Raw genomic sequence first — 9,508 nt, forward strand, 5'->3', positions numbered from 1 at the left:
ATGCAAGGTTCCTTTTGGATGGTGCTCAAATATTCGGACTCAATGTTCCTATGTGTACAAACATTTCAGTAATATTAGCAAATCTATAACAATGTTTACGTGTCATATGTGTACTGACTGGTATTACTCATGAGTGTCTCTGGTCCCCTCAACCCCCTATGTATGTTTGTCCGTGTGACTTAATGTAGAAAAATTACCTGATGAGGACCACAATGGAAATAAGCGTTCATGCTTTTTGTGTTATCCTCGGCAATTTACATTTATTATTTCGAACTATGTGTTCTTGTCATTATTTGCACTTCATGTATATTGATTTATTGCCAAATAAAGTCTATCTATCTATCTATCTAATATCACAATAGTAAGGAACTTAAAAGAGTGTAGTTTGATCCATACCACCAGTGATCATAGATGGCGGGCTGGACGAATCGTAGCTGTGGTCGGTAATTTTGCAGAGGATAAAGACGTAACTTCTCTTTGATCATATTACATGGAAATCACACATTTTAAAGAAAATAGTTCAAATAATGCAACCATGTATATATAGAAGTGTGCATTTGAGCAAAAACCGTCCTTGTTTAGGTTTTGTTGGCTTGTTCGGCTTTTATCGGTTTGTTCAGTTTGTTCGGCAATTTGACACCGCAGCAAAGAGAGAGACAGCCTTCCCCTGTGCACACTTTTCATAGCTGCTGTTGTTCCTCCCCTTTTCAGTCATCACCAAATGCTGTGACATATGCTCTAATGTCATTCCTATCTGGCCTCTGAGACTTGTCAAAGTTTACTTCAGGGCATCATTATCCCAGCATGACATAGCTCCTACAAATCAGTAAACCACACAAAAACACTTCCATTGACTTTTACATACATGAAGACGTACGTGCATAGTGCATACGTAGTGGATATATACTATTGTCTACACTCAAACTGTCATGTACGTGTGTAGATGATGGAGTTCTAGATGTTAACATAATTTGAATTAATTCGACTATCACAGTCAACAAAGGTAAAGTGGCTAGTTTGAATTATTTAAAGATAAAAATTATCTGTCACTTGACAGTTGACAAATTATTCAGGAATTTGAATTAATAATTATATCTATTGAGTATTTATTAAAAATAGAAATACATTCCACTGTGACTGTCTATAACTCCCATAGTATAGAATGAATGAAACATTAATACAAACTACATTCTGGAAACTTCTATAAATGGTACATTATTACATATCCTGTAACTAGCTATAAAACTATTCTATACTGGACGGTTATTAAATTTTCTCAACACAAAACATGCAACTTTTTTTAGATTTTTTTTAAACTTGGAATAATGAGACTTCCTGCTTTCTATTTGCACAATTACAATAGCAACAAATTATTTCACAGTGCACATCTATAGACAGTATTTTACAGCTATTGTTGGCTTGCCAATTACTGTGATGGTAAAAATTCAGACAAACTCAAAGCTTTCAAGAATATAACAAAACGTATACACTGTGACTGTACCTTGAATACACCCGTATTATTACGTTAATAACTAGCTTAAAAATTCAATCTATAAAAATTTCTTATAATAAAATATTTTATATGTTCCTTGAATCTACCAGTATAATTACGTTTTAAAATAACGAGGTTAAAGCTAAAATCAATATAAATTTCTTATTTGTAAACATTAAAAAATTAGGCTTTATTCATAATTATAGAACTTATAGACTACTTAATTGAAATTTGCAAATAAAAAAATAGTGGTTCGTACTTTATATAAGTAGGGTAAACTCATATCATCTTAATGTGATGAAAATGGTTGGTTAGACTAGCCTATGGTTATGAGAAACATAGGTTAGAGTCCTAGTGTAGTAGTACCGGTATTTGGTTCGGAACAACGGCAGGACAAATGAAAATCAACACAAACTATCTAATCTCTTTCTTTTGGTAAATAGCCACAAGGTGCGACACTAGAAGTGTCACATGAGAAATATAGGTGAAGCTCGGACTAAGGCTACTGCTTAGTGGAGCTTATGGTTGTAGCTGGACGAGGAGCCTAACGTCAGCGAGGCGGTAGCAGATGACGGCGAGGCTCGATTGGACGGCTAGAAGGCTGGACGAAGAAATGTTGTTGTGTGTGCTGGTAGTCACTGTTCTGAATCTGAATCTGAATCTCAAGGAAAGACCACCTCGCTTGCGCTGGATCGGTTTTTGTGGGAGGGAAAGAATGTCTGTAGGAAAATGAAAAGATAGTAGCGTATAAAAGAGGGCTATTGCCACCGTGCGAATTGCGAGCCATTAGGGATTTATTGGTGGTCGTGGCTCGGGAGAAATGGACCGGGAGCTTGGAGGGCAGCGTTTGACGCCGGGGGCTAGGATTAGGATCACCAACGAAAGTTTAGAAAATGGTGGGAAGCGTAGTAGTAGAGAAAGGTGGAAAAACGGAATTTTTTTTTAGTGGGAGGTAAACTGAAATGAGAAGATGTAGTAGAAGAGGAGGTTAGAAAGGAAGCGAATTTTAGTCGAAGAAAAAGTAAGTGTAGATGTTTGTGCGTGTGTTGTGGCACTGTTCGTGAGAGGTGTATGTGTGTATCTTACGGGAAGTGAGTTGAGTTCACTTCCCGCGTGTTGAGGGCGGTCCTGATAAGCCACAGGTGGGGCGAGCGTAGCCTGTTTTTCCCCAGGGTTGGGGTCTGAAGTCCTGTAGAGCTGATCCAGTGGCGGTGCGAGGGGGGGCAGACGGGCGGTGCACACCCGCCTGCCGACGTCAACGAAGATATCGGTCCGTAACCAGACCGGCAGCGGCAAAGGAGATAACTCCTCGCCACCACCGCTGGCGAGCGCGTTCCTGATGAGCCACAGGTGGGGCGAGCGTTGCCTGTTTATCCCCAGGTTGGGTTTGGGTTCCAGAAGAGTTGATTCAGTGGCGGTGCGAGGGAGGGGCAGACGGGCGGGTGTTGTATGGTCTCTTTCCTTCCAATCACAACTCTGAAAACAGAGAATTACACGATTGGGAATTGTGTGTAAATGTCAGAAGTGTAAACTCGCTCACCAGCGTCAGCGAGAGGCCAGCGTTAGGTTGCGGGCCGGTTGGACAGAGAGGTGTCCCAAGTCTCTCCGTCTACCAGCCTGCGATCAGATTGAGCGTTCTGAGTGAGACGGTTTGGGCCTCTGCTTTTGCCAGCGAGCAAGTGTGCGTGTGCCTCTTTTCTTCCAAGCACTACTCTGAAAACAGAGATTTACGTGACTTGGGAAATATGTGTATTTGTCTTGGTGTAAACCCGCCTGCCGACGTCAGCGTAGAGGTCGGCCATGCCAGACCGGCAGCAGCAGCAAGGAGATATCTCTCCCCACTACCACCGGCCGGCGAAGATTCCTTGGAGCTTGTTGAGAGAGCTGGTTGAAAAGACGTCCGATCTCTACGAGCGCTGTGTTGATTCACTGTTCTGCCCATCTCGGCGAAACGCCGACCTTTTACAGGAGGCTGGCAGGAATGTGAGGAGCTTTCAAAGTTCCTGATTGGCTGACCGCTGGCTGGCAAGGACACCCTTGCGAACTACGTTTGCCAACTATGGGAACTTGGAAAGGCTAGTTCCGAAGATTTCTTTCATCAGTGTGTGACGGGTCGTAGGATGCATCACGTCACCACACCACTCCCCCCCCCCTCTTCGAAAGCGGGTGTCGGGGAGGATAGGGAGCGACGCACGCGACGTAGTTGAACCGGTCTGGCCTTCGGATCAATCGCCCCGAACAAGTGGTCATGCCGTCAGGGGGCATGTCTGGCGAGGAGGGCCTTGATGGAGGGGGGCTCGAGTGCAGGGTGGTGTTGTCGAGGTTGGAGGCCTGGCGATGGGAGGTCGGTTGAGTATGGAGCTGTGGAGACAAGGTTGGGTGAGAATTGTTGCTTTGCATGGTAGAGCGGGGGCGTGGGGTGGGGAGGATCTTGGGGGTTGCCGGGAACAGTTGTAGAAGGGTGTGGTTGTGGGATAGGAGAAGGATAAGGGTTCGCCGTCGCGTACGCGTGATCTGTGTGAGTTTGGGGGGACAGCTGCAGGTGCTGTGGTGGTGGGGAGTTAGGGGCGGGAGGGGAGTATTGGTTTGGAGGGGAGAGTTTTTCGGGGGGTGGGGAATGACTTGGTTCGGTGGTGAGGATGGGGTTAGGACCATGTTGTAAGAGGTATTGTAGTGGCCCTGGAGGTTTGGTAGGGGGAGTGGTGGGGAGGTGGGCCGGCTTGAACCTGTCGATGGAGACACGATCCAGTTTGGCATCTCGGTGGATCACGAAGTGTTTTGTTGATCTGGTGAGGACTCGGAAGGGGCCATCGTATGGGCGTTGAAGAGGAGTTCGTTTGGAGTTGGTGTCGCCGAGTTCACTATGCTGGATATCTCGGTAGAGCTGGTCGTCGGGCTTGGTGTAAAGCTTCCGTAATGCAGTCTTGAGGGCGGAACACTTGCCTTCTTGCGGAGGAGAGGAGACGACGTTACGGACAAGGGCGATGACGTCCGTTGGTAGAGCGGCGATGTACGCGTGTATCCCTTTCATAAGGCGGTTCATAAAGAATATTCACTGTAATCCATTTGGTTTATTGGTTCACAATTTCTTCTATGGTTCTACACTAAGTCAATCACCTCCTAGTTCTATATTACAATTGCACATGATTATTTCTTGGTACGTATCATCGGACCGACTCCTCTCCGAGCTCTGTGCATTCCCTTAAGAAGGCCGGAAACTAGTTTATGAGGTGCCACGCTCGTATAAACTTAAGAGTTTATGCGAGCGAGATTTAGTTCGTCACTTCTTATTATATTTTACATAAATATTTTATAATTTAGTCTGACAGCCAGACTATAATATATATCCAGGGGAGGTTCGTCAGTATACGTAATAATGTGTTTATTACTGTGTGGTTATTTGTGTGATCGCGTGTGTTCATGTGTGCATGTCGCCTGGTGGCGCGGCAGGAACTGCTGTAGTCAGCGAAATGAACAGGATGTCTGGCGGGCGCCTCATTGTTGGCCGGCTGGTGTTTGGTGAGTGTGTGAGGGAGTGAGTGGGTTATATGACTGGGCGATACTAGTCGTCATGTATATGAGGCGTATACACGCGCCGAAGGCTTGGAGGTCCGGCACGTTACCTTGAGTGGCTAAATAGGCCTCTGTGTGAACTAGCCAGCTCTCCAAGTCACGGGAGAAACTGGGAAGTTTCACTTACGTGCTTTCCATAATCCTGGTTGTCCTTCACCGGGGTCACCGCTTTGTAGTAGTATTTGGTTTGGAACAACGGCAGGACAAATGAAAATCAACACAAACTATCTAATTTCTTTCTTTTGGTAAATAGCCACAAGGTGCGACACTAGAAGTGTCACATGAGAAATATAGGTGAAGCTCGGACTAAGGCCACAGCTTAGTGGAGCTAATGTTTGTAGCTGGACGTGGAGCCTAACGTCAGCGAGGCGGAAGCAGATGATGACGGCGAGGCTCGATGGGACGACTAGAAGACTGGACGAAGAGATGTTGTTGTGTGCGCTGGTAGTCACTGTTCTGCCCATCTCGGCGAAACGCCGACCTTTTAAAGGAGGCTGGCGGGAACGTGAGGAGCTTTCCAAGTTCCTGATTGGCTGACCGCTGGCTGGCAGGGACACCCTTGCGAACTACGCTTGCCAACTATAGGAACTTGGAAAGGCTAGCTCCGAAGATTCTTTGTTCAGTGTGTGACGGGTCGTGGGATGCGTCACGTCACTACAGATTCATAGCAACCAGAGAAGAAGAAATCTTGAGCTGTTGGAAGAATTTCTTCAAAGAACTTTTGAATAGGCCAGAACCAGATACACCATATGAGGAAGTAAATGATAATAATATTAATGAGGAAGAAGTAAGTAAGGGAGCCAACAATTAACGAAGTAGGAACGGCCATAAAGGAACTAAAGAATAATAAAGCACCTGGGGAAGATGGAGTAGTGGGAGAACTTCTTAAGGCAGGAGTGAGTACTTGAAGAATGAAATATACCGACTTATTTTAAGAATATGGAGAGAGGAAAAGGTACCCAGAAATTGGAAGAAAGGAATTATCATACCAATACTGAAGAAAGGAGACAAAAGGGTATGTGGAAATTACAGAGGCATCACACTACTATCCTGTGTATACACAATTTTTGCAAAAATACTTTATAGGAGACTGACCCCCTATGCAAATGAAATATTAGGCGAATATCAATATGGCTTTAGAAGGGGGAGATCAACAACAGACCACCTGTTTACGATCAGACAGATACTGGAGAAGAGCTGGGAGTTTAATATAAATCACTGGCATATGTTTGTAGACTTCAAACAAGCATATGACAGTGTACACAGGTCATCCATGTGGAAAATCCTCAGAGAATTTGGAGTACCAATCAAAATTGTAAACTTAGTGAAGGCAACGTATGATGGCACAGAAGCACAGGTGAGGGTTGGCAACAAGAAGACGAAAAGTTTTAAAATAAAGAGTGGTTTGAGACAGGGGTGCGTTCTATCCCCACTACTATTCAACCTACTACTAGAAAGAGTAATAAGAGCAGTGGAAAGGGATAATGTTGGAGTAGAGTTCGAGTCTGGGAGAGTGAATATGTTGGCGTATGCCGACGACGTCGACTTAATAGATGGGACCATAGATGAAATAAAAGACATGTTTGGAGATTTCCAAGAGACTGCGAACAGAGTAGGACTGCTGGTGAATACTAAGAAGACAGAGTTAATGCATCTAACCAAAAACAATAACAGAGAAGAACATATTGACATCAATGGTGTGAGATATGAAGTATGCAGAAACTTTAAGTATCTTGAATCAATCGTAACTGACGAAAACCTGATGGACACAAATAAAATCAAGAATTGCTTCAGCCAACCGATGTTATTACAGCCTCCAAAATACACTGGGAAGAAGGAGCATATCAACAAAGACCAAATTAAGAATATATGATACAATAATAAAACCCATTCTATTATATGGATGCGAAGCCTAGAGCCTGACTAAGAAAATGGAAAAGAGTCTTTTCATATTTGAGAACAGTGTACTAAGGAAAATTTTGGGCCCAGTATTCGACGAACTAGGCCAAGAATGGAGAAGGCGGCATAATGAAGAGCTAAGGGAAACATCAGGCCAAATAGATATCATGAATATCATAAAGTCAAGGCGACTGCAGTATGCCGGCCACATTGGAAGAATGGAACAAGAAAGAATACTAATGAGAGTGATGATGAATAGCATGGTAGGAGGAAGACGTTTCCCAGGAAGACCACGCAGAAGATGGATGGACAACGTGAGAGAGGACCTGGAAAGGGCTGGAGCAGATGTCCGGGATCGGATGACAGTGGCACAGGACCGTAGAGTCTGGAGGCATTTGGTGCTAGCGTTGAGGGGTCAGCAAGTGGCCCGACCGCCACCGGAGAGAGAGAGTATATCAACATTTGTCTTTACCAAGGTCACATTACACAATGTACAAGATTTGGCCTAAATATTTTCTTTTTACTATTATTAAAAGATCAAAAGAGGAAGGGAAGTTGATTCAAGTAGGAAAGAAAAGGTAAAAGGCAAAGATGAAAAGATAATAATGGAAGAGGAAGCGATAAGGGGAAGATGGGTAGAATATTCTAGGGAACTGTTGAATGTAGAGGAGGATAGGGAGGGAATGGTGATAGCAGTGGGACGTGCAAAGAAAATGGCAGTGATGGGTGAGGAAAATGAGGGAAAAATAACAAAAGATGAGGTGGAAGTAGCGATTAAAATGATGAGAGCAGGTAAGGCACCTGGGTTAGATGGGTGTCACGCGGAGTGTCTGAAGAAGGGAGGTAAAGTAATAGTAGACTGGTTAGTGAGGTTGTTTAATGTGTATCTAAGGGAGGGTAGAGTACCAGAGGACTGGAGGACTGCATGTAAAGTTCCGCTTTTCAAAGAAAAAGGGAACAAGTGTGAATGTAGTAGTTTCAGAGGGATCAGTTTGTTGAGTGTAGTTGGGAAGGCGTATGAGAGGGTTATAATTGAGAGAATTAGGAGAGGAACAGAGGAAGTAATTGGTGAGGAGCAGTGTGGGTTTAGGAGAGGTAGGGGCTGTGTGGATCAGATTTTTGTGATAAGACAGATTTGTGAGAAAGCTTTAGGAAAAGGTAAGGATGTCTTTAAGGCCTTTATGGATTTGGAAAAGGCTTATGATAGGGTAGACAGGTATTGGGAGGGAAACTGTTAAGAGCAGTCAAGAGTTTTTATGAGAGTAGTAGAGCCTGTGTTAGAATCAGAAATGGAGACAGTGAATGGTTTGAGGTAAAGGTGGGACTACGTCAGGGATGTGTCATGTCACCATGGCTGTTCAATGTGTATATGGATGGGGTGGTACGGGAGGTAAATGCAAGATTAATGGACAGGGGACTGGAGTTGGTTGAGGAAAATAGAGAAAAGTGTGAGGTAAGTCAGTTGTTGTTTGCTGATTACGCTGCACTTGTGGCAGGATCAGAGGAGGCATTGGGAGAGTTAGTGACTGAGTTTGGGAGGGAGTGTGATAGGAGAAAGTTGAAGGTGAATCTGGGTAAAAGTAAGGTGATGAGGTGTACAAGAGGAGAGGATACTGGAGAGTTGGAAGTAAGTCTTAAAGGGGAGAGGCTGGAAGAAGTGGATAGTTTTAGGTACTTGTTGTCATATGTGGCTGCAACGGGAGGAGTAGAGGTAGAGGTAAGCTGTAGATTGAGAGAAGCAAATAAATGCCTTGGGGGATTTAAAAAAAAGTAATGAGAAATAGACATTTGAGAATTAATGCAAAGAGGAGATTGTATGAAGGGGTGATTGTGCCGACAGAGTTGTGTGGGGGCAGAGACATGGAATTTGAGAGAGGCAGAGAGGAAGAGTTTAAATGTGTTTGAGATTAAATGTCTGAGAAGTATGGTGAGGGTTACAAGGCTGGATAGAGTGAGAAACGAGGAAGTGAGAAGGAGAGCTGGGGTGGAAAAGGAGTTGGCTGAGAGGGCTGATGAAAGACTATTAGGATGGTTTGGACACATGGAAAGAATGGATGAAGGAAGACTGGTGAAAGGGGTATGGAAGGCAGAGATGGAGGGAGTGAATTTGAGAGGACGACCGAGGATGAGATGGATGGATGGGGTGACAGGGGCGTTGAGCAAGAGGGGAATGTCTGTGGAGCAGGGAAGGGAGGTGGCAGAAGATAAGGATGAGTGGAGAAGGGCTGTGTATAGATGATACTGTGATGAAAAGAAAGGGAAGGGATGGGAGGATGGGTGGGGGGGTTGGGGAGTGGGAAAGTGTGAATGATACTTTGACGCAGTCCGAAGGGACTTCTCCCTGTCCTCCATTTTCTATGTGAGGGGACGGAGAGGGTGTGGGGTCGCCAATTAAGTGAAGCGGCCTTCCTGTGGATGTACAGTGTCCTGCATTGCTTCTGACCCAGGGTGGTGGGTAGGATGCAGGGATGACCCGTCGTCCACGAGGAGCTAAGATGTGAGGGTGGAAGGGATGATGGATGGGAGTGGGTTTACGCCTTTTGA

The sequence above is a fragment of the Oratosquilla oratoria genome, unplaced genomic scaffold, assembly GCF_046742065.1.
Source record: "Oratosquilla oratoria isolate Oo_2021 unplaced genomic scaffold, ASM4674206v1 SCAFFOLD127, whole genome shotgun sequence".
NCBI lineage: Eukaryota > Metazoa > Arthropoda > Malacostraca > Stomatopoda > Squillidae > Oratosquilla > Oratosquilla oratoria.